The sequence below is a fragment of the Chenopodium quinoa genome, unplaced genomic scaffold (genome assembly GCF_001683475.1).
Source record: "Chenopodium quinoa cultivar QQ74 unplaced genomic scaffold, ASM168347v1, whole genome shotgun sequence".
In the NCBI taxonomy this organism is placed as follows: Eukaryota; Viridiplantae; Streptophyta; class Magnoliopsida; order Caryophyllales; family Amaranthaceae; genus Chenopodium; species Chenopodium quinoa.
Genome location: NW_018743792.1, coordinates 1,967,197 through 1,994,434, shown reverse-complemented (window position 1 = coordinate 1,994,434; position 27,238 = coordinate 1,967,197).

Genomic DNA, 27,238 nt, shown 5'->3' with positions numbered 1-27,238 from the left:
GGGATCTAAGTGTCTCAATAAGGGCTAAGGTAGCTTAAGTGGGAGCTAACTGTTTGTTACACAACGAACTTTTACCTAAACACAATATACATGTCTCTTTGTAAGCAATCAAATGAGACTATGGACATTACTTCCACAACCTAATTGAGAACATACTATTTGTTGCTCTAAGTGGTGTATTTCTGGAAAATAACACATTTCCAAAACGAAAAGTGGGAGGAAAATGAACTCGATGACCATCGATATTAGAAACAAACTAAAAATTGAGAATCTTGGAAGACTTTAGAAGGGCTTCATGAGAATGATTGATCAAGAATACTTAAAGGACTTTACAAGTGCCTTAAGATAGAATTCATTACTCACAAAACTTTAGAAGTATGGGAGTAAGGTCAATATAATCAAAGGGCTTTAAAAGCACCTTGAAACTCAGTGTTTGATGCAATTACCTCGTATAGGTATAAAATTCACCAAAGGCTTGGATTGAATCCTATAAATTTCTATTAATTTAGAAATAAACCTAAGACTTACAAGCATACTATTTACTATTGGATGGTAATGGAATAGATTCTTATAAATTAGCTACGATAAATCCAAATTCCGAATAATGGTTAGAGGCTATAAAATCCCAAAAAGACTCCATGTTTGAAAATCATGTTTGAAACTTGATTAATTTGCATGAGGGGTAAAAACTCATCAATCACAAATAATTTTTCAAGGAGAAAACTAACAAATATGGAAATGTATATGCATACATAGCTAGATTGGTTGAAAAGGTTACAATTAAATTCACAGTGTTGATTTAATAAAACCTATTCACTAATTGGAATGCTTAAGTCTTTTCGTGATTATTCTAGCAAAATTGCGCATATGAAATATGGCAAAATAGGTAACGAAACCGCCTTCCTAAAAATGGGATTTTTGAAAGAGACTATGGATATAGTCTAAGGGTTTTGTAAATATTAATAATGCTATATTTGAAAGCAAACTCAAGAAATCCATTGGTGGATTAAGGGAAGCATGTAGGAATTGGAATGTGTTTTCTCATAAAGTTAATATAAGGTTTGGCTTGTTGAGAAACATGGAAATTCTTTGAATAAAGGAGTTTAGTGGGAGCTAAAGTCAATTTTGTAAGGTCCAATATGAAGTTTACGAACTCTATTGTAAAATAAAAATCAAATTCTAAATGCTTAAATTTGAAAGAATTTTTCAATATTGGACCAAGCTAAAGACGATACTTAATACATAGTGGGAATTAAGATCTATTAAATAGACTTAATGAAATGTTTGAACAGGTAAAGGATTTTACCGTGTTAAACATGAAGGACCTGAAAAGGCTTTCGACCCATATGTATTAAACTAAGCAAATGTTTGAACTAAGTACAAGCTAGGCAAATACTAAGTTAAACAAGAAAGACTGTAGTAGAGACTTTTAACTGTATCATATAGCAAACAGTTTAGCAAGACTCAGTGGAATTGGATGAGCTAAAAGTTACATGAATAGGATGAAATTGGGAATAATTCTGCAATTGAATCCATCATGTATGCTACGATACGGAATCGTCACATGACCTGCATGCTTAGAGCATGACAAGTATAAAATACCAATCAACTTGAATCTAAGCAATGGATCTTTAGATTATGATCAAGAACATCCAAAGTACTTGGTTAATTAAAAGGATGAGTTCTTGATGCATGAAAACAAATATAATTTGAGTATTAATTTTGCAAGCACAACCTCAGCAAGGATTAGATCCTTGATGAGGAAGCCATTTATAAGCACGAGGTTAAGACGCGTCGTGGCTTCAGAATGACAACATGAACTTATGTCCATGTATATTGGGCGAAAAATTTAAGGTAAATTTCCATATCACAAATGATTAGGGTATCTAAATCTTTGGTAGCCAGTTGGAGTAAAATACAAGCATAGCATCATTAGGAAATCTACTAAGTTATATGTTGAGAACATTGCTGCCTTGGAGGCAATAATAAGGATGTTGTTCAATGGATAGTTTGTTGTTGAACTTTGACGATTATAGGTTACCAAGTTAAAGGTCTCAAATCATGAAAATAAGTGGGAGCCATCACTTGGGCAATAAGTCCTAAATCACATGTAATCCATGACACACTCAAATTTTATCATCTTAATTATTATGAAAGAGTTCGATAATGAAGATGCTAAGATTTGCAAAGTAATGATAACTAAACCTATGTAATAAGTGAACACAACATTTGCAATTGCATAAAAGAAATTAAGCATATTATATGTGGGGGTGATTTCTATAATTGTTTTGTAAAGATTATTACTCTTAAAACATTTGGGGAAAACCATTTATCATAAGATGAAACGTTGAAAAAGTTTCATAGTGGAATGAAATTTTACTAATAATTCCACAAACTATTTAATTGTGGTTTAGAATTAAATAATGATTCCATTCGATTTGACGATATTCAACATAGGGTATCAAGACAATGTCTTGGATAAAGAAACACCTATTAAGTGAACGTTGAATATCATATCGAAATTATCCCTAATCAAGGTCATTTGAAAGTTGGACGACTAATAACCACGTGAGATTAGTGTGTAGTATGATTTATAGCACCGTTTCTTGTGCTACAAGGACAAGAATGACATAAATCATTTGCATAGATATTGATTTGGAATTATATCGGATCGACCTATGAGAATACTTTAAGAGATTTAACAATCGTCATAAGTATATTACTCATTATGGTTATCGGAACCTCTTTCATCAACCATAAGTACTATTAGTTCTCTTGTTTGAGTACTAGTCCACTTTGATGTTGTCAAACGTCTGCCATACAAGGGTATAAAGGCCACACTCGGGCAGCTAGGGCCTCTTAGTAAGGGAAGCTAACAATGCAAGACTGGGAATGTCCCCTATTAACAGTAGAGAACATGTCTTTGTTGTTTATAAGGCCTCTCGAAGAGCGAGACTGTGAAAAATGCATGGTCGTGCTCAGATGGATTTAAGAAATCATCTTCTTATTGACAGTCGAACTTGAAAATCGAGAAACACTTCTAGACTTAATAAGGATGACAAAGAATCTTACCTTATAGTTCATGAATAGACATTAAGTGACATAGGAAACAGGATATACACAAACAACACACTTTTCCGGAAGGACAAGTGGGAGATTGAAAGGAATGGTGTCATTCAAATAAGTGTATTATTCCGATAGAGGGTTCAGAATTAATTAGGAAAGCTAATTATTCAGTGAGGTCAAGTGATCGGAATGCCTAGCTAGAGGTCGCTTTCGATCAATAATATCAATGAATAATTAATATAACATCTTCCTCTTGACTAAACCCTTCGGGTCACACCCAATCGTGTAACCGAACCAAGGCAACAAATTATCCGAAAGATTAAATAACTCGATAGAGATTTTACGAACTAAGACGTCGGATTCCGAGCTTAGAGCGTCGAAGCCAAGCGTCGAACGTCAAGTCATTTCAAGGAATCAACGAGGCCGCACTAGCTAGCATGGCTGCTAGCCATGGACTGGCCTCGACAACAGGCCCATCAGCTACTTATGTGCGCTGGCCGGGCATGCTAGCCGAGCTAGCAAGCTAGCAGTGAGGCATGCGCGCGTTGCCTTGCTGGGCGAGCTAGTAGAGCTAACATCAGTCCGCAAGCATGCAAGCAGGCCTAGCAGCAGCCCGCTAGCTCGCTTAGGCTTGTGGCATGCTAGCAGGCCCATCCGAGGGCAAGGCCGCCAGCTAGGCTAGCCTTGAGGCCTAAGGCATATGGCCGGTCATCCCCTTGTTGACCAAGGTGAATTAGCTTTTGCTTGCTCTCCAAGGGGAGGGGTTTTGGTCCTTACTTAACCCCTCCCATGCATTGCCACTTGTCATTTGCTAATTACTTATGCCATTTAATTTAATTTGCAATTAAATTAATTCATTCTTTTTGGCATTTCATCAACTCTCGCACATGGAAAGTTGATGGAAACTCCAAGGAGTATTTTCCTATAAAGACCTACCTTGGGTATTGGGAATACTCACTTAAGTTGGTGAACTCTAAGGGATCTCCAAAAGTGAGAAAACCTTAGTTCGTAAACTCTAAGTTAATTTTGGTCTAGCCCCATCTAAGCTATGGGGCGGTTCCGGTTTGATGAGCGGGGGTGTGAGCTGTCGGAGGTTTTGCACTTGCGGAGCTTGAAGATTTCAAGTCCGAGCTCATTAAGTGAGTGAAGCACGCGTCTAGGGTGAGTTTCTTTCTCTCTCTTCTCTTTATGTGTTCGTGTTTTGTTTATTTGCATGCCTTTGTTTATGTTGTAATTATTATGCATGCAATCCGATTTTTTGGTTTTGTTTCCGCGGGGTGTCTGACACCGCAAAACCCAACAAAAAGCATCATCAAAACATTGTTAGTAAGATCCTAGGTATGGTACTAAATGGATTAATAACAAATCCTAGCATGTCACTAATAATCAAATCAAAGCATTATCCTAAACATGATACTAGAAATCATAACAAGCATCCTAAACATGATACTAGGAATTAATATAACATTGTAAACATGATTTCTACTCAAAATTCAAAAGAATAATTAAGTAATTGAATTACTTACTTTGATGCCTCAACCTTCTTGCTATTAAAATAATACACGCGTTAGTAAATTTCAAGAAAGTTAAATCAATAAAATAAGTAAATCAAATATGAATTGAAATATAGATTTTGGACCAAACCCTCAGAACTATCAACCTTTCATGTCAATGTCGAAGTCAACATCGAGTATTGGTAGGAGGATTCGAATCTCGTGAATGAGGTATTATGACTGATTTGGGAGAGTATCGAGGATGTGTTTAAGCTAAGGCTAAGAGCATTGGAATTGAGAATTTCGGGTTGTGATGAGAATTATGATGGTAATTATTGATGATTTAAAACAGGGGAAAACGACCTCAATTTATAGGGAAAAAAGAGAGTATGGACGATAAAAAAGATTAGAATTTGGAACAGAATAAAACTGTTCTTGACGCGGGGCGACAAAATTGTCACGGCGCGATAGTCTCCATCGCGGCGTGATGAAGCTGACGTGTCGCGTTGGTTCTATCGTTCAGTGATTATTTCTGAAGATAATAAAGCCGTATAGAGTTTAATTTCTAATGGAATTAGATTTGGGAAATATATCCAAACGTCTTTTAATTTGAACGGGATAAGGACTATCATATGAGAAGTTTTACTCGGCTTCAAACTCTTTTGATCTTTATCTTTTTGGAAAGGATAAATTAGAACCTTCTAGAGGATTCTAGAAGTTCATAAAGAATCCTAGTTGGTTTAGGATTGGCAATAAGATATTTGGACCCTCATATGATCATTGGATCGTAGGTTGGGTGGACCTAGATTTGGTTTGGGCTCAGTTTAGTATTTTGGCCATAACTTATTCGTTTTAAGTCGGATTCGGGCTTATAATATGTCGTTAGAAAGATTTTTTCAAGCCCCATCCATCTAAATGATAATTGGACTGAGATTATGGGCCAAAATAATCTAGTTTCGACGTTTTTATAACTTAGACACGAAATGAATAATTTTAAGACACGAAATGAATGATTTTGGGTTTAGAGGCATGAAATGAATGATTTTGGATTAAATCATTTAAGGAAAGGTTAGGAATATGGTCAAGGCTTAAGGAAACTTCACGAGACTCTTCAACTCTTTATCGAACTTGTTAATCAAAGACGTGAAAGGTACTCGTCACTGAGTTTGGTTTTGGGGAGACACAATCAGGTGTCTACAGAAGCCCCCACTTTGACTGAGTTTGGAAAAACGTAAGTTTTGAAAGCAAAAGTCAAAGTAAATCGGTAGGGACAAAGGATGATTTAGAACGTTCTGCGATCCTAAGTCACCCTTTTTAACTTCGATACCTGTAGAAAGCGTCAGTTCTACAAATAAAGGAGTTAAGGGGAAAGAAACGCGTATCTAGGTTTGCCGAGCACACGTCTCTGGGTGGTATTTTGTTGAATCAAAATTGTGTTGTTTGACAACCTCCACATTCTCAGGGAGCGTTGTCGAAGACCGCTACGCTTCGAGCCATCTTCTCAAATTGGGTGATAACCTCCGCATTCTCAGGGAGCGCTGTTGAAGACCACTTTGCTTTGAGCCGTCTTCTCAAATTGGGTGACAACCTCTGCATCTCAGGGAGCGCTATTGAAGACCACTTTTCTTTGAGCCATCTTCAAAATTTCTTGCCTTCTTGCTTTGGGAGTGATAGTTTCACACGCTTCAGAAAACCTATCGTAAAACCTCAAATTGATTTACGTGGAAATCTTCCTCTAATGGTTTTTTCTAGCTTCGAGAGTCCTATCGAACCATCTTTGGAAATTGCGATCGTAATCGGGCCAATCACCTTCTCAAATGTGATCATAATCGGGCCGATCACCTTCTTAAATGTGTCCAATTATAATGTGATCTCATCAGGACGATCATCAATCAAATGTGATCGTGATCGGGCTGATCATCAATCAAAGATCTTTGATAAGTTGCTCATCACGAGGCTTAAGGAAGAATGATTTGTTCATCAATTGCTCAGGAAAAATTAATTTCTCATCATGAGGCTCGGGTGAATAATCATCGTCCAGCAATTCGTCCTGTAGGACTCAAAAGCTGACGTGGCAACGTCAAGTTTCATCACGCAGCGACAGGGTTTGTTGTGCTGCGTTGGGATCAGGAATTTTCATTTAGCTGCCGTTACCCATACTAAATTCAACTAGTCTCAAATTTTTTGTAAAGCTTTACATTTTTCGATCTTCTTCATTGATCTATGTAATTTTATCGGAAGCGTCGTCCACCAGAGCCTGAACGTACCTTTATCTGTACTTTGAACTATAGGACTTTGCTCATGCTCATGTTCAACTCGACTCAATGTGATTTGACTCGACTAGACTTTAAGTGCATGACTCATATGTGTAGACTCGACTCGATGACACGGTAACATAACGGGCTTAATGTGCATGACTCGTGTGTGCATTATGTTGTGTTCGTGCGACTCGAAAATGTAGAAAAGCAAAACTTTTCCATCATTTTTGTGGAGGGTATCCGACTTTCTCCCCAAAAAAAGGAAATGAGGGAAAATAAGTGAGTGTGATAAAGAGGTTGAATTGTCATAGGAAAAGGTAAGAATTTTTGGGCTAAGATGGGAAAGGATGAATAACTTAGTTTGGATCAAAATCGAATAATAAAATACTAGTTCTATTAGAAATCAAATCAAAGAGCATTGGACTCAAAAATTTCATTGCAGAACGTCAGGGATCATCGCGACGCATTAGCCTTTAACGCGACGTGATGGTATAGTCGTGACGCGACCAGTCTGTCGCAACGCACTTGTTTCGAGAAATCTGGCTCCGACTGGTTTTTGCTTATGGGTCGATTTTTGGTTATAAAAAACCCTCGAATATGTCATATTCGACATAATTCAAGCCTTTAGATTTCATATTCTTCTAGCATCTATATTCTAGCAATCATGACTAAAATTTTTAATGAGATCACTCGTGAATTGTGTCGGTCTTTGACCAATGGTGAGCGAAAAGAGCTTGAATATTTCAACATGAATGGCCTATTGGGTCTTAGGAGCGTTGAATTTGATAGTGATTTTATTCATGCTGCAATAGAATATTGGGATCCCAAAACTCGTTGTTTTAGGCTAGGAAACAATTAAATTAGCCCCCTGCCGGAGGAATTTGGAGCTATTTTTGGCTTTCCTTTTAGGCATCTTGCCGTAATCCATACAATATGTGAGTATTATTATAAGAATTTTGAGCGTTTTTATAATCTTAGGGAAGCCGATTTAAATTCTATAGTTCATGGAAAAGAAGTAGATCTAAGAAAATTTGCATCTTTTTTCTTTAATAGACCTAAGTCTAATTCTTTTCATATCTATAGAAGAAGAGCCTTTTTATTTTGCATGTTTAGTCAAGTTTTATTCATTATAATGGTAGTAGCCACATGGGTCAAGCCATATTAGTATCAATTATGGAACAAGTTGACGCCGAGAAAAATCCCATGCCTGTAATTGTTGGAGAAACAATGATAGGTTTGGATGAATTGAAAAAGGATCCTAAAGCACCAATTCGAGGATCTCCTTTATTATTACAGGTATTAAATCAATACTTTAAATTACATAAATAAAATAAATATTTAATTTTGTAATGTTATGACAATTAATTTCTCTGCTTGCAAATTTGGCTAATGGAACGATTGGGATTGATTAATCCTCTTGATGATGTTGAAAAGTATACTCCAAATTGTCTTGTGAGAAGGAAGAAACGCTTTTATATAAAGAGGGGCTATCGAAAGTGGAGTAAAATCTTCTAAACTTGCGATTTCTCCATCAGGTAGGTTCCATAGTGGAAGATTGAGAAGATGAAAGGAGTCAACAATCAATCTTTCTGCGCATCCCAAGCTTATCAAAATTGACTTTTTATTTTCCTTGTAGAGTGATGAGACAATATGGACTTGCACAAACTATCCCTGTTGGTGATGATCGCTGTCCTCATGAATATTCTGTTTCAAAGAATGTTGAGAGGTTCAATGATTATTGGTACGCGAGACCATTGTGGACTATCGTGTCTGATAGAACTCCTCCTCCCTTGTCTCAGGAATATAAGCAATGGTTACTCACTTAAAACCAAGAGGATAAGAATAAGGCTCGCAAATTGGACACTAAGGGTGCAGAGAAAAGTGTAAAAGATCGCCTAGGGGACAATAAGACTCCACCTATAGAACGTCTGGGCTCAAGAATTGTGTTTAAGACTCCTGTCATGCCTGAAAAAGAAAAGTGTTATAGAGGGTAAAGGGAAGAGAAAAGCTATTCCAATGGAGAAGAAAAAGAAAGTTTGGTTTGAGAAAAAGGTGGGGGTCTTTGCAATAAGAGAAACTTCTTCCTTAAAAGTTTATGTTTACTCATCTAAGGGCTCACTATTGGTAAAAGAATTATCAGATGATAAAGACAAGGATAAGAATTGGAAAAAGGCTCGTAATGAGAAAGAAAAGTAGATTTAGAGTATTGCTTTGCTTTTAATTTTATTAGACAATTTAGTTGAAGGTTAATTTTATTTTAATAAGGTGTAATGCCATTGATAATGTAGTTTTCAATTTGCTTAATTATCAATACAATTTTAACCATTAATAAAATTAAATTTATTCTCAATATAATTTTTATTTGAAATAATTTCCCAAGTACAGAAGTTGGGAGCAATGGAAGGACTAGGGTGATATGTCACATTGCACATATATGCGTCCCCATGACTCGCATTGTTTGCAGCAACCTCTTTAACTGGAAGTTGCAGCAAAGGTCTGCAAAGTTTTGTCATTGAAGAATCCGAGTTTGAATTGCTAAAACTCTCAAACAATTTTAAATTGAACTACGCTTTTGGGGATCCCAAATATGAGTCAAATTATTTGTTTTCAACTCCGAAGCTTCTCAAAAATTGGTTTACATTTTCATGTATTTTGTTAATTATTTGTGATCATGTAATTTATTCAAAAAATCTGAGTACTGATTTCAAAAAAATTTCAAATTAATTCGAAGGCTGAGAAGCTACTAAGTGTTCGCAATTAATTGGCACGAAGCTCGGGAATCATCGCACGATGTCACGTTTGTCGCGCGGCGTTAGGGCCATCGCGACGCGTTAGGCTTATCGTCCTGCATTGGATGTTGTGTTTTTTTCTTCGCTTTTTCTGATTTTCTACTTCGACGAGGTGTCTCTAAAGACTGGTATTTTAAGTTTTAAGGCGGCCGCACCCTACGGAAGGGTTGCCTACGTATTCTTAGTATTAAGGTATCAGGACAAATGTAGCTCTCTTGAGTAAAAAAACTCCTTAGATCATGGGTAGAATTTCTTTAATTGGTCAAGGTTTGTCGTACTGGAGAATTCATTGCCGTCCATATCTGTTAACTTAGCTGCACCTCCAAATAGGATAGCTTTCAAAATGTATGGACCAGACCAATTAGGCCTGAACTTCCCTCTTGGGTCTAGTACATTCTTTTTGAGTGCTTTCAACACCAAGTCTCCTTCCTTGATGTTTCTTGTCTTGACCTTTTTATTAAAGTGTCTAGCCATGCGATTTTGATAACATTTGACATGATGTAAGGCTTCTAGTCATTTTTCATCAAGTAGAATTAGCTCTTCATATTGTGCCCTTGTCTATTCGACCTTGTCAAGCTTACTTTCCAATGCTATGCGCAAGGAAGGTATTTCTAGCTCTACAGGTTGCACGACATCCATTCTGTAAACCAGGGAGAACGACGTAGTTCCTTTGGATGAGCGGATTGACGTGCGATATCCCCAAAGAGGAAAATGAAGTTTAGCAGGCCAATCCTTGTAGTTTTTTGTCATCTTTTCGATGATTGTTTTTAGATTTTTGTTGGCTGCTTCTACCACACCATTTGCTTGAGGTCTATATGGCGTTGAGTGATGATGTTGAATACCATACTTTTTAAGCAGGTCTTCACATTCAGCTTGAAAGTGAGTACCATCATCACTTATCATCTCATGTGGGACTCCATATCGGCATATGATATTCCTTTCTATAAAGAGTGCCACATGCTTAGTAGTGAGTTTTGCATATGATGCTGCTTCAACCCACTTGGTGAAATAATCGATGGCGACAAGGATGTATTTATGGCCTCCTAATCTAGTGGAGTAATTTTCCCAATGATGTCTATGCCCAAAGTTGAGAATGTCCATGGAGATATGTAAGTGTAAAGGAGGGAAGGAGAAACATGTTGCAAATTGGCATATATTTTGAATTCTATACACCTTTTAACATATTGATGGCAATCCATTTCATGGTAGTCCAATAATAGCCTTGGCGCGTGACTTTCTGGACTAGCATTTTGCCATTCATGTGCGCTCCGCATGCTCCGTCGTGGATGATCCCCATTGCCTTTTGTGCCTCCTTTTTGCCTACACATAGGAGAGCTCATCCTTTAGGTACTCTTTTATGGAGCTCAGCATCGATAAGTACATAATGTGAAGCTAGGAGTCTCAAAGCACGTTTTGCTCTCTTGTCAGTATTAGGTTGATATTCCCCTTTAGTGACATTGTTGAGAATGTCCGTGTACCAAGGCTCTTCTTCGTCCTATTGGACACTTCTTCTTCATCCTCAAGGGCTTGGAAATAAGTGGGCTCATGCCTTTTCTCTATAGTTAGAGGCATTTGCTCAGTTTCCTTAGGAATTCTAACCATTGAGGCTAGTCTTTCTAAGGCATCCGTGAATTGGTTCCCTTCCTTTGGTAGATATGTGTACTCCACTTTGTCGAGTTGATCAATGAGAGTTTCCAAGTAAGTTTGGTATGGATCTAGGCTTTCACTCCTCACCTTCCATCGCTTGAAAATCTGATTGATGATAAGGGATTAGTCTCCAAATATTCGAAGCTTTTTGACCCCAAGTGTCAATGCTGTTTCGAGACCCACTATACAAGCTTCGTATTCTGCAGCATTGTTGGTAAAATCGAAGCTAAGTTTTATTGAGATTGGAATATGGTCTTCATTAGGTGTCACCAATAAGACTCCTATGCCACACCCTTTATGATTTAATGCACCGCCGAAGTATAGCGTCCAAGTATTATCTTCCGTGACAAGCAATTCTTCATCAAGAAACTCATTTTCTTGTACTGGCGTTGAGTCTTTAAGGGGAAAGTCAGCCAAGAAGTCTGAAACTGCGGATCCCTTAATGGACTTTTGGGGCACAAATTTTAGATTAAACTTTGCTAATGTGACTATCCATCTTGATATTCTTCCACTAAGTGTGGTCTTCTCAAAGAGATATTTGAGGGGATCCATTCGAGACACCACATGAACTGTGTGTACAAGGATGTAATGCCTTAGCTTCTTTGTGGCCCACACTAGTGCGAGGCATAATTTTTCAAGTGGCGTGTAGCGAACCTCATACTCAAACATCTTCTTACTTAATTAGGTAGTAGATGGCATTCTCTTTACCTTCTACCTTTTGAGCGAGCATAACCCCCATTGTTTCCTTGGTGACTGTCAAGTATAGATGAAGAGGAATGTTTGGCAATGCTGGTGCTAGTACTAGAGGATTCGCAAGATAGGCTTTGATCCTTTCAAAGGCTTCTTGACACTCATCCATCCCATACTGCTGGTACATTCTTCTTGAGTTTCTTGAATATTGGTTCACATACTGTGGTAAGTTTTGATGTGAACCTACTTATGTATTGCAACCGGCCAATGAATCCTCGAATTTGTTTCTCGGTCTTGGGCGGTGGCATGGACATGATAGCCTTGATCTTGGTTCTATTTCAATCCCTCTAAAGCTAATGACATAGCCTAAAAGCTTCCATGCATACTTGGTTGGATTTAGCCTCATGTTATATTTGTGGAGTCTTTTAAAGAACTTTTTCAAGGCTATTGGGTGACCAAGGACGATATTTGGAATTTAAAATCATATCGTCTACGTACACCTTAACTTCTTTATATATCATGTCATGAAGTAAGGCAGTCGCTGCTCTTTGGTAAGTGGCACCTGCGTTTTTCAACCTGAATGGCATCACCGTGTAGCAGTAAGTGCCCCATGGTGTTGTGAAGTAGTTTTTTCCATATCTTCCTTTTCCATGAGAATCTGGTTGTAACCTGCGTACCCATCCATGAACGAGGGAAGTGCATGATTTGTTGTATAATCTACTAGAATGTCGATGTGAGGTAGAGGGAAATCGTCTTTTTGGCTTGCCTTGTTGAGATCCCTATAGTCCACACACATTCTTACTCTACCATCCTTCTTGGAACCGGTACCACGTTCGCGACCCATTTTGGATACTTGGATACCGTGATAAAACCTGCAGTTATTAGTTTCTTGATTTCATCTTTTATTTTAAGCGCCACGTCGGGTTTCATTTGGAATAGCTTTTGTATTATAGGTTTCATTGCCGGAATTAGTGGTATAGTATGTTGAGCAATTTCTCTGGTTATACCTGGTATATCTTCATATGACCAAGCAAAAACATCGATAAATTAAGCAAGTAGATTTATTTAATTCAGCTCGTTCATCTTGATATAGAGTTAATCCAATTTTAACTTCTCTTTTGATGGTGGTGTCTTTTAAGAGGTCAACAGTTTCAGTTTCTTCAATTATTGCAGTTTTATTCTCAAGTGCTTCCATTTCTTTAATTATTTCTTTGTCATTTTCATTATTACCAAGGCAATATTCGTCATCATGGGTAAGGGAATAACACGAAGGGTAAGCGGAAGAAGTCATATTATTAAACTCTTGAACCATTAAATCAAAAACAGAAAGGTCTGTGGGTACCTGGTTACTAACTATTCTAGGCGTAAACTCTATGGTAAGAGGGATAGTAGGAGGTGCAACAACAGAGACTTAGAAGACTCAAGAATAGAAGACTCTAAAGAAGACTCAGACTTAGACTCGGACCTAGACGACTCAGATTCATCAAATGTGGGGCCTTCTCTCGTAGTTATGGTTATCTTCTTTCCACTTGGTGTAGTCACTTTCACGGTCTTGCGCCATCCTTGGAGTAGTCCTTCTGATGGAGTAATGATCTTGGAGTGGTCAAAGTTCTCACTTTGTAGCTAGAGCAGTTTGTATGAGCATGGATTTATCCTCGACACACTTATGCATATTTGTCTCGTACCCGAAAAGAAGACCCATGACATTTAAGTCAAAGCATGGAAGTGCACATTCCCTGTAGGTAGGATTGGGAATCTTATCCAAAAATTTGCAGTCTAAGAAGATCTCAAACCTAGGCTGGCGTATTCCGTCCGTAAAAGGTGGTGAAGGAAATTCGTAGCATGGGTAATCTTCTCCCTCTTTTATGAAGTCTCCATTCAAAGTAAGAGGATGTGGATCTATTGGTATCACATCTTTCTGGCTACGAGCCTTTCTTCGTGCATTGGACTTGTTCAAGGCTTGCTTAAGGTCTTCTAGAGTTGGCTCAAATCCAAGTCAAAACTATCCCTTTTTGGGAGGCTTGGTAGCTCCATGCATTGAGCTCTTTCTTTCTTCTTTCCTAGAGTCATTCCAGGAAAGTGTCCTTGTCTCTTTAGAAAAGCATTGACAACGAGATTTGAGTGAAGGTCATAGTCAAGTGGGGTCTTTTCATCTTCCTCGATAAAAAAGACCTCTTTGGCATTAAAGCCCCACAAATCTTCATCGTGCTCATCATGATCTACGTGAATGATCGGGTTGTCAACCAGGTGGATTCTCATGGTGGAGGCATCAGTAGTGACAGGGATACCTACAACTATAGCCTTTACTTGTTGACGGAGAAAGGAATGAACGACCTTTAGGTCATGAAGCCTAGGGCTTCCATAGGGAATTTTCAACTCCTTAGGCCCTACTGTGGGTCATTCTTTTAAGCATGACGACGTTTCAAGGAAAAGAAGCTAGAGATAAAAGAGTCGCCAATAAGTTTTAGTAACTTGTAAATCATTCACAGGTGTGAAGGTTACACCACATTCACGATCACGGAGATCGCTAACTCCATAGTGGTTCTGAACCATGACTGGATGTTCGGAGATGATGGTACGAATCCAACCTAAAAGAGATTGAACCCGCCCTAAATAGGCCTCTACTTAATTCCTATGACACTCAGGTGCACTTTTCGATCAACATACATACATTAATTTAATCCTAAACCTTTTTTAATCTACGTTGGTTAATTATTAATGCACAATGAAATCTATTATTGGTGATCACTTGAATTAAAATCATATTAGCCTAAAATTGAAGTATTAATTATCTTATTAGGCATGATTTCAAGTACAAATTCCCCTTAAACCTGCAAGAAAGGGCGTGATCAAGCAATAGCAATAAATCATGAAAAATCAAGCAACATATGATTAATACAATGATCATCATCATAATAACATAATCAAAACATTGATAATAGTAAGATCCTAGGCATGATGCTAAACAGATTTATAACAAATCCTAGCATGTCACTAATAACAAAATCAAAGCGTTATCCTAAACATGATATTAGAAATCACAACAAGCCATCCTAAGCATGATACTAGGAATTAGCACAACATTGTAAACATGATTTCTACTCCAAAAATCAAAGGATAATAATAAGGGTGATTGAATTACTCACTTTGATGCCTCAACCTTCTTACTATTAAAAAAAAAGTAAACTTCAATAAAGTTAAATCAATAATGTAAATAAATCAAATATGATTTGAAATATAGATTTAAGACCAAACCCTTAGAACTATCAACCTTTCACGTCGAGGTCAAAGGCAACGCCGAGGATGGCTTGGAGTATTCGAATCTCGTGAATGAGGTATTGTTACTGATTTGGGAGAGTATCAAGGATGTGTTTAGGCTAAGGCTAAAAACATGGATAATTGATAATTGATAAGGATTGATGATGATTGGAGCTAGGTCATTATAGGTAATTGTAGCTTATGATTGATGGTTCTAGCCGATTTGAAAATGGGAAAATAAGCTCTATTTATAAAGAAAAAAGAGAGTCAGGACGATCCTAAAAAATCAGAATATGGATTAGAACTCTTTCCAACGTGGGGCGAAAGGTGTATCGCGGCGCGTTGGACCTTATCGCGATGCGATAGATCAGACGTGTCGCGTTGGTTCTATCATCTTCCGTTAGTTTCCAAGGATAAAAAAGCCGTAAGGAGTTTTATTTCTAATGGAATTAGGTTTTTGAAACATATCCGGACATTTTTGAATTTGAATAAAATAAGGAGTATCATATGAGAAGTTTTATTCAATCTCAAACTCTTTTACCTTTATCTTCTCAGAAAAGATAAATTAGAACCTTCTAAGGGATTCTAGAAGCTTCTAAGGAACCCTGATTGGTTTAGGATTGGGAATGTGATATTTAAACCCTCACATGATCATAGGGTCGTAGGTAAAATGGACCTAGGTCCGGTTTGGGCTTGGTTTAGTATTTTGGCCATAACTTATTCGTTTTAAGTCGGATTTGGGCTTACCATATATCGTTGGAAAGCTCTTTTCAAACCCATCCACCTAAACAATAATTAAACTATGATTATGGATCAAAATAATCAAGTTTTGACATTTTTATGGATTGGACAAGAAATAAATGATTTTAAAGACACTAACTGAATGATTTTGGGTTAAAACATTCTAGGAAAGACTAGGAATATGGTCAAGGCTAAAGGGAACTTCATGAGACTCTTCAACTCCTTACCAAACTTGTTAATCAAAGACATGAAAGTACTCATCACTGGGCTTGGTTTTTGGGGAGACACAATCCGGTGTCTACAGAAGCCCGCATATTGACTGACTTTGGAGAAACGTAAGTTTCGAAAACAAAAGTCAAAGTAAGTCGATAGGGGTAGTGAATGATTTACAACGTTCTACGATCCTAAATCATCCTTTTTAATGCTGATACCTGTTGAAAACGTTAGTTCCACAAATAAAGGAGTTAAGGGAGAGAAATGCGTATATGGGGGTGATGACAATCCACTTTAGGAACAGTTGCCAACACAAATCTTGAATGAAAAGCGATAATCCAGTAAAGGGAAAGTTGTCAATGCTACTATAGGAAATGTTGCCATGATGAAACAACAATCCGCGTCTCGGAACAACTGCCAAAGTCCAATGTAGGAAAAGTTGCCAATGATGTGTAACACTCGTCATAGGAAATATTGCTATGATCGACAATGCACGCCTTGGAACAGAAGTATCAAAAGACAATCCAATGCGGAAAATTTGTCAATGTTGTGCGACAATCCATTTAGGAAAATATTGCAACAATTGACAATCCGCGTCTTGGAACATTTGCCGGACGAGATAAACGACAACCCGCTTTGGGAAATTTGCCACCGTTCAAATGAATGACAATCCACCTCGGGGAACCTTTGCCAAAATATTGAGTAATGACCCAAGAGAACCTCTTTAGGAATTTTGCCACAGCGAACTCGGTGAATGACAATCCCATCTCGAAAAAATTGCGAAGGAAAATGACTTGTGATAATCCGTTTTTAGAAAAATTGCCAATTGAAGAAGGTATGTGCCAATCCACGTTTGGAAACATTGTCAGTTGAGGTGACAATCCAATCCTGGAAAATTTTTCAGTTGCCACATAAGAGATGTGCTTGAGCCTTACAAAAATCAAATTTTTCCAAAGGACCTTCACAGTTGGTTGGTTTGAGGTTGGCTCAAGGCTTGGTGTACTTGACTCATTGTGTAAATCGATGTACTCAAATCGACTCAATGTGTTTTAAAACGACATGGCTTATGACTCGTGTGTGCATTCTGTTGTGATTGTGCTTGTGCGACTCGAAAATGCAGAAAAGCAAAAATTTCCCATCATTTTGTGGAGGGTACCGAAAGAAGCTAGAGATAAGAGTCGCTAACAAGTTTTAGGAGCTTGTAAACCGTTCACGGGTGTGAAGGTTACACCCCATTCACGATCACGGAGATCGCTAACTCCATAGCTGTCTGGAACCATGACTTGATGTTCAGGGATGATTGTATGAATCCAACCTAAAAGAGATTGAACCCGCCTAAAATAGGCCTCTACTTAATTTTTATGATACTCATGTGCGCTTTTCGATCAGCATATATACATCAATTTAATCCTAAATCTGTTTAATCTATGTTGGTTGATTATTAATGCACAATCAAATCTATTATTGGTGATCACTTGAATTAAACTCTGTTGGGTTTTATAGTGTCCAACACTACACGGAATGAAACCCTCCCAAAATCCGCACACAAATTAAAGTAACTAAACATGAATATTAATTAACAATCACATAACTAATTAAAAGAGAGAGAAAGAAAAGATGAGCATACCCTTGATGTGTGCTTCGCTCTTTCTTAGAGCTCGTACTTGAAAGCGTAGAGCTTTGCAAATGCGTAAGCCTCCAACGACTCTCACCCTCGAGACCCGACCCAAACGGTCCCTACCCCGAAGCTTAGTCGGAGCAAGACAAAAAGTAATTAGAGTATTAGAACAAAAGTGTTCTCGCTTGTGGAGATCATTTCAAATTCATAACTCTAGTGCCCTTTCCTTATGCCAAAAGATTGGTATTTATAGGGAAATGAGCCCTTGAATTCCAATCTCCCATCAATGTGGGAGAATTGGTAAAAAGGCATTTCTTCAATTTAATTTAATTCAAAAATCAAATTAAAATGTAAATGAATCAACAAACAACAAGTATCAAGTGGAGAACAATTGGTTAGGTGAGGACCATAAAGTGGGGACTATCCTCCCCATGCTCCCCAAGAAATCCCACAAACCACTCCATGCACACGCCCCACACGCATCATCCCAGCTGGCGTGGCCTGCCTTGGGCTCCAAGGCTACCTCATTAGCGGCCTGACCCCTAGGCTGGGCCTGCTGGCTGGTTGCGTGTGTGTACAACACAACAAGCGTGCCTCGCATGCATGCGGGCTGCTGCTGGGCATGTTGGAGCTGCTACCGCAAGCTCTTGCGAGCTAGCTGATGCTGCTGTGCTGCTTCCTCGCATAAGCCCGCAGCAGCGTGCCACGTATATGCGGGCTGCTCGCTGCTGCGCATTGCTGTTGTGCTGCGTGTGCTTAGGCATGCTAGCCCGAGTAGAGAATGTTAACAAATGCCCAGCAAGGCACAGCGCGCTAGCTTGCGGCAGGCCTTGCTAGCACTGCTATCATGCTTGCTCGGCCGGCAAGCCCCAGCTAGCACCCCTGTAGGGCTGCTGGGCTTACAGCCTTGCCAGCGGTTATGATTAGCATCCCTTTATATCCTAGCCCTCGCTCAACTAGGCCAACGCGAGGCTAGGGCTATGTATTAACTAGCTGTTTGGTTGTTTTTTGTCTTCGTTGATATCTAGAATCGACTTGACTTACGACGCTCGGTTTCAAGGCTCTAAGCTCGCAATCCGACATCTCTGTTTGTAATACTCTAATGACTTATTCAATCCTTCGGATTAATTCGTCGTTTAAGTTCGATTACTTGATTGGGTGTGACTTGAAGGGTCCAATCTAGATTAAGCTGTAATATTAATTATGAATTAATGTTAATGATCGGAAGCGGCCTCCAGCTAGGCATTCCGATCACATGACCTCACTGAAAGGTTTCTAGTAATTCCGAACCCTCTATTGGAGTAATACACTTGTTCGAAGTACACCATTCCCTTCAATCTCCCACTTGTCCTTCCGGACAAGTGCGCTATTCGTGTATAGCCTATTTCCTATGTCACTTAATGTCTCTTCATGAACTATAAGGTAAGATTATTCGTCATCCTTATTACGTCTAAAAGTGTTTCTTGATTTCTGAGTTTGACTATTAATAAGGAGATGATTTCTAAAATCCATCTAAGCACAGCCATGCATTTTCACAGTCTCGATCTTCGAGAGGCCTTGTAAACAACAAAGACATGTTACGTATTGTTAATAGGGGGATATTCTCAGTCTTTCATTGTTAGCTTCCTTTACTAAGACGACCTAGCCACCCGAGTGTTTATGTTATAATCCCCTTGTACGGCAGATGTTTGACAACATCAAAACGAACTAGTACTCATACAAGAGAACTTACAATATTGATGGTCGAGGAAAGAGGTGTTATAATGAGAAATTTACTTATGACGATTTTAAATCTCTTAAAGTATTCTCATAGGTCGATTCGGTATAGTTCCAAACAAATACCTGTGCAAATGATTTATGACAATCATGTCCTTGTAGCACAAGAAACGGTGCTATAAATCATACTACACACTGATCTCAAGTGGTCATTAACATTTAAATGACCTTGATAAGGAATAATCTTCGAGTAAAATATTTATTTTTGACTCAATAAGTGTTTCTTTATCCAAGACATTGTCTTGATACCCTATTTCGAATATTCTCAAAAATCGAATGGACTCATTATTTAATTCTAAACCACAATTAAATAGTTTGTGGAATAATTAGTAAAATTTTCATTCCACCATGAAACTTTTCAACGTTTCATCTTATGATAAATGGACTTCCCCAAATGTTTTAAGAGTGATACTCTTTACACAACATTTATAGAAATCACACCCATATTTGATATGCTTGATTTCTTTTATGAAATTGTGAATGTTGTGGTTCACTTATTACATTGGTTTAGTTATGATTACTTTGCAAATCTTAGCATCTTCATTTTCAAACACTTTCATAATAAGATGATAAAATTCGAGAGTGTCATGGATTATATGTAATTTAGGATTTATTGTCCAAGTGATGGCTCCCACTTATTTTCATGATTTGGGATCTTAAACTTGACAATCCACAAGCATCAACGTTAAACAACGAACTATCCATTGAAAAACTTCCTTATTATTGCCTTTAAGGCAACAACATTCTCAACATATATTTTAGTAGACTTCTTAATGATTCTTTGCTTAGGTTTCACTCAAAATGGCTCACAATAATTTGGAGTACCCTAATCACTTGTGATCATGGAAATTTATCTTAAATTTCCACACATTAAACATGGATGCACATCCATGTTACCATTCTCAAGCCACAACGCATCTTAGCTCGTGCTTATAAATGGCTTCCTTGTTAGGGATCTAATCGTTATTAAGGTTGTGCTCGCAACATCAATACTCAAATTATATTTGTGTTCATGCATCAAGAACTCATCCCTTTTACTTATCCAAGTACTTTGGATGTTCTTGATCATAACCTAACTATCCATTACTTAGATTCAAGTTGATTGGTACTTTTATACTTTACATGCTCTAAGCATGTAAGTCGTGTGACAACTCTATATCGTAGCATACATGATAGTTTCAATTGCATAATTATTCCCAATTTTATTCCATTCATGTGATATTTTAGCTCATCCAGTTTCACCGAGTCTGACTAAACTGTTTGCTATGTGGTACAGTTGAAAGTCTCTACTAGAGTCTTCTTTAATTGACATAGTATTTGCCTAGCTTATACTTAGTTCAAACATATACTTAGTTCTTATACATATGGGTCGAAAGCCTTTCAAAGTCCTTCATGTTAAACACCTTAAATTCCTTTACTCGTTTAAAAATTTTATTAAGTCTATACAATAGATCTTAATTCCCAATATGTACTAAGTATCGCCTTTAGCTTGGTCCATTATCGAAAATACTTTCAAATCTAATCATTTAGCATTTAATAGTCATTTCACAATAGAGTTTGTAAACTTTTTGTTGGACCTTTACATAATTGACTTTTGCTCCCACTAAAATTCATATTTAAAACAATTTCTATGTTTCTCAATAAGCCGATCCTTCTATTAACTTTATGAGAAAACACGTTCCATTTCCTACATGCAATGCTTCCCTTAATCCCACAATGGATTTCTTGAGTTTTCTTTCAAATCTAGCATTATTTAGATTTTCAAAACCCTTAAACTATTTCCATAGTCTCTTCCAAATACCTATTTAGGAAGGCGGTTTTTGGTATCTATTTTGCCATATTTTATATGCGCAATTTTGCTAGAATAATCACGAAAAGACTTAAGCATTCCAACGGGTTAATAGGTTTTTATTAAAATTAACTCCGTAAATTAAATTATATCCTTTTCAACCAATCTAGCTATGTATGCATATACATTTCAATGTTTGTTAGTTTTCTCCTTGAAACTTATTTACTATTGATGAGTCTTTACCCCTCATGCAAATTAATCAAGTTTCAAACATGATTTTCAAATATGGAGTCTATTTTGGATTTTATGGCCTCTAACCATTATTTGGAACTTTGGATTTGTCGTAGCTAATTTACAAGATACTATTCCCTTAGCATCTAATAGTAAATAGTATGCTTGTAAGTCTAAGGTTTATTTCTAACTTAATAGAAATTTATAGGATTCAATCCAAACCTTTGGTGAATTCTATACCTATACGGGGTAATATCATCAAACACTGAGTTTCATGGCGCTTTTAAAGTCCTTTGATTATGTTGATCTTACTTTGACACTAGCTTCTAAATTTTTGTGAGTAATGAATTCTCTCATAGGGCACTTGTAATGTCTTTTTGAGTATTCTTGATCAATTATTCTCATGCAGCCCTTCTAAAGTCTTCCGAGATTCTCAGTTCTAGTTTGTTGCTAATCTCGATGGTCATCGAGTTCATTTTCCTCCCACTTGTCATTTTGGAAATGTGTTATTTTCCAGAAAGACACCACTTAGAACAACAAATACTATGTTCTCAATTAGGTTGTGGAAGTAATGCTTGTAGTCTCGCAAAGAGACATGTATATTGTCTTTAGGTAAAAGTTCATTGTGAAACAAAAAGTTAGCTCAGACTTGAGCTATCTTAGCCTTTATCTAGCCACTTGGCTCCCAATGAGCTTGTGAGCTCCCACTGAGGCTAAGAGCCTTAGACATATTCTTGAAAACACGTTAGAAACTATTTCTAACCATAACTGAATATGGCATTCTTTCTTAGCTTCGACATTTTATTTAGTGTAACATTAGTCTCTGTGCAAATCATTTAAGAACTTTATAGGAAGCGATGTGATCCATCATCGTTCGAGTAATTTTCAAATGGCATCGAGGTCTCCGTGAAGACATACTATATTCTTTGTGGAGCTATTTATGAAATTCCAATTTCATAACTTTGAGATGATCTAATCACCCTAGGCTCAAGCAAACATCGTTCGATCTAACCTAGACGTTTTGATATCTTGCCAAGTTGATTTTATACTTCAATTCACTGAACTTTTGAGCTACTCAAGATCCAGTTAGTTTACATTTGATGAATATAGCCATATTCTTCAAATTCTTGTGAAAACGTTGAAGTAATGGAATCCTCTTTAGCTTTTGGAGTCAGTTGTCTATACCAAGCACAATAGCTCCTTTCTTTGTTGGCTTCAACAAGTAAGACTTGCTTGCCTTAGAACGATTTTGAATCAACTATAAAGAGTCTATCTAACAGAGCCTTGAGTACCTTCTTGTCGATGTGACATTGCTAAAGATGTTCGGAACACAAATCATGTCCATGACTTCACCTTTGTGAGTTTTCATGTTAGAGAAATGTTTGTTTATAATCAAGCATCTTTGACTCATGGCTTAAACAACCATTCCATTCAAATAAAACCAACAACTAGTGTTCTTTAATTTTGAATGTGAGTCTTTCCGTGTGTAAACGGATTGTTTGCTTATTGTGGAAAAAAATAACCATTTTTCGGTCTAGCCTTAGCTTAAAAGGTCTTTAAACAAAGCACTACTTACTTTAAAACCGATGTAGCACTACTTGCTTCATTCTAAGCTTGTAAGTCAATAACTTAGCTTAACTTCAATAGTTTCAAGTCATTTCAAAGTGGAACACTCAAGCAGTATCTGATACTGGTGAAGAGAACGAGTTGCTAAGCTAACTACAATAACATGAACTCATGGGTATAAATGGAATCTTATTCCTTTGCTTTGTTCCTTGTTTCCTATATTTCTTATAATACATCATATCATAACCTTTAAGAACCATTTCTGTAAGTGCTTTGACTTTTATACTTTGTTAGGCATAATTAAGCATCTAGTGCGCTGTAAACAAAGTTCTATGTTTTCCTTTAATTCATACTTGAATTACTACATCAATGAGTCCTAATCATTTGTGTAAAAAGCAAAAGGATATGTTAGTTGTCAACTATTGACAATTTGAGTTTTCAACTCAATACATCATGTTTATCAAAACTCCTTTGTATTTTAAATACCTGATGTCCAACCGTCCTTTCCTACTTTAGTTATAAAAGTCATTTATGAGAAGTTGTATTTTAGAAATGCCTTTTCTTCCTTTGAGAACCATTCTAAAAATATTTCCTTTTACTAATCATTAGAAGCAATATAATTTGATTTAAGATCCTAAAAATATAAGTACAAAGTTTAACCATTTATCAAGATAACAACATAATAAGTTTGAAAATTAAAGCATATATGCAATCTTTCAACCTTATTAAGCGTCTTATCCATGCATTCAAATTGTCCCTTTTAGGCGAGAATAAAACGATCCCAAGATCCCAAAAATCAGAAAGTGATTAAGCATGCTTTGGCTTGTCTTAACACTTAATATTTTAAGGTAAGCAATCTAATTGCTAATAGCTCTAAGCTATTCTTGGTTCGATAAAACGTCGCATCTAATGCTTTCGTGAAGTTTATCTCCATTGCCACGACATCTAAGGACTCCTTACCGATATCGTTGAGTTTAACCAAAATCAACTTGTATACTTAGTATACCTTACGTTCCTAGGGAGATAGTGATGCCTAGCTTTGGCATAGCCCATCATTATTCACATTAGTTCGGTAAGTCTTATTTTTGAATGACAAATTTGACTCAATTTTATAGGGACCTAGGGTTTCTATGTTGGTTGATTTAAGTGAACTTAATTAATCATCACAACATTCGAAATCCTAAACATGCGTCTAACATATCATTCATGTATAAGCAAAATTATATATAGAAAACATAAATAAAAGATGCACTTGGCAACTAGCATGATCCCTAGAACTTGAGTCTTCAATTCTTCAAGGGTCTTCATTGCATCCTCTTGGTTTGTCTTCTTAAAAACGCCGTCTTCGAGACATCTCAACCAATTATGCAACTACTAGAAATTAAGACTAGGACTAATCTAAATATTTAGGTACAAATATACGCAACGGTTCGTAGACCGTATTTAGATTTACAAAAATAGAAAACGGATCGCAATCTATATTTACTATCCTAATCGGGCCCCACTAGTTGCCATTTTCATAAAACCTGTGATATAATATTCATTCCATTCCATTCACTATATGTGAATGGCCCATGCATTTTACAACATAAAACAAGCAACAATGCAAAATATGTTGGGTTTCGTAGTGTCCGACACTACACGGAATGAAACCCGCCCAAGACCCGCACACGAATTAATGTAACTAAACATGCAATAACATAATTAAACAACAAAAGAGAGAGAAAAAGAAAAGACGATCTTACCCTTGACGCATGCTTCGCTCGCTTACGAGCTCTTACTTGAAAGCTCTAGCTTCGCAAGTGCGTAAGCTATTGAAGGCTCGCACCCTCGACCCGACCTGAGCGATCTCAACCTCAAAGGTTAGTCGAGGCTAGACCAACAAAATACTAGAGTATTACGAACTTAAAGGTTTTCCTACTTATAAGGAGATGCCTTATTTAGTTCAACTCAAGTGCTTTTTCCCAAACCCAAAACAAGGGTACTTATAGGGAAGGGAGTCTTGATTTTCCATCTCCCTTCAATGTCGGAGAATTACATTTTGCTCAATTTATTTTAATCCAAAAACAAATTAAAATGTAAATTGAATCAACAAGCGCCAAGTGGAAAATGGTGAGCAAGGGTAGGTAAGGACCACTAAAGGAAGTAGGGGGGGACCATACCTCACTTGCTTCCCAAGCAAGGCATCAAGACCGGTCTTCCCCTATGACCGTGAGCTAGCCCCCATGCACAGCTGGCTGGCTGCCCACCTTGACAGCCAAGGCTGCCCAGCTGGCGCCTAGCACCAAGGCTGGGCTGGCTAGCCAGCTCGCATACGCAAGAGCGCAGCAAGCAAGCCACGCATGCATTGCGGGCTTCTGCTGCTACTACGTTGCGTGTGGTAGTGATGCCCACTTGCTACTTGTGGCTGGTGCTGCATGCTAGCAAGCACGCACAACCATAGCACACGCACGCATAGCACGCTGCTTGCGATGCTGCGAGTTGTGTTGTGCGATGTGCATGTGCTAGCGAGGCCCAAATGCTGCTTGTAACTAGTGAAACTATGCTAGCAAGCACGCACATCCATAGCACATACACGCATGGCACGATGCTTGCGATGCTTGTGTTGTACGATATGCGAGTGCTGGGCGATGCCTACCGTGCATGAGGTTGGTGATCTTGCCTAGCCTAGCACTCGCATGGCTAGGCCAATGCGAGGCTACGGCTTGGCTCGTACTTTTTGCTTGCTTGATTCTACGTCTCGTCGAATTCTAAATTCGACTTGATTTGTGACGCTGGGTTTTGACGCTCTATGCTCGGTATCCGACTTCTTTGTTCGTAATACTCTAATGACTCATCTAATCGTTCAGATTGATTCGTCATCTCGGATCGGTTACTCGATTGGGGTGCGATGTTCAGTCAAGATTAAGCCGTAACATTAATTATTTATTAATATTACTAATCGGAAGCGGCCTCCACCTAGGTATTCCGATCACTTGACCTCACTGAAGAATTAGCTTTCTAATAATTTCAAACCCGCTATAGGAATAATACACTTGCTGTAAGCACACTATTCCTTTCAATCTCCCACTTGTCCTTCCGAACAAGTGTGCAGTTAGTGTATAGCCCATTTCCTATGTCACTTCATGTCTCTTCATGAACTATAAGGTAAGATTCTTCGTCATCCTTATTACGTCTAGAAGTATTTCTTGATTTCCGAGTTCTACTGTTAATAAGAAGATGATTTCTAAAATCCATCAGAGCACGGCCATGTATTTTCACAGTCTCGCTGAAAACAACAAAGACATGTTCCTTATTGTTAATAGGGGGACATTCCAAGTCTTGTATTGTTAGCTTCCCTTACTAAGAGGACCTAGCCGGCCGAGTGTTGCCGTTATAATCCCAATTTACGGCAGACGTTTGACAACATCAAAACGGACTAGTACTCAAACAAGAGAGCTTACAATACTCATGGTCGAGAAAAAAGGTTTCAATAGCTATAATGAGAAATATACTTATGACGATTTTAAATCTCTTAAAGTGCTCTCATAGGTCGATCTGGTATAGTTCTAAACCAAAACCTGTGCAAATGATTTATGACAATCATTTCCTCATAGAACGGTGTTATAAATCATACTACACTCTAATCTCAAGTGGTCATTAATCGTACATCATTTAAATGACCTTGATTAGGGATAATTTTCGATTAAAATATTCAATGTTCACTTAACAGGTGTTTTTTTTTATCCAAGACATGGTCTTGATACCCTACTTTGAATATTCTTAGAAATCGAATGGAGTCATTAATTAATTCTAAATCACAATTAAATAGAAATGGTGTAATAATAAATTTGCAGAAACTTTAATTGCTCCAAAACCGAATGGTTCAACATAGTGTTTTACATTAAAATCTCAAAATTAATTAAAACACGTAACAGGAAAATCAAAGCCAATCTCCAACGTGCCTGATTCCCATTGCCTTAAAGTGCTTGTTGTGCATCACTTGAGGCAAAGGTTTAGTGAGTGGATCGGCTACATTGTCATCTGTTCCAATTTTACAAATTCTGATTTCACCTTCGGACTTCCATTTCCTTATCATGTGAAATCACCTCTTGACATGTTTG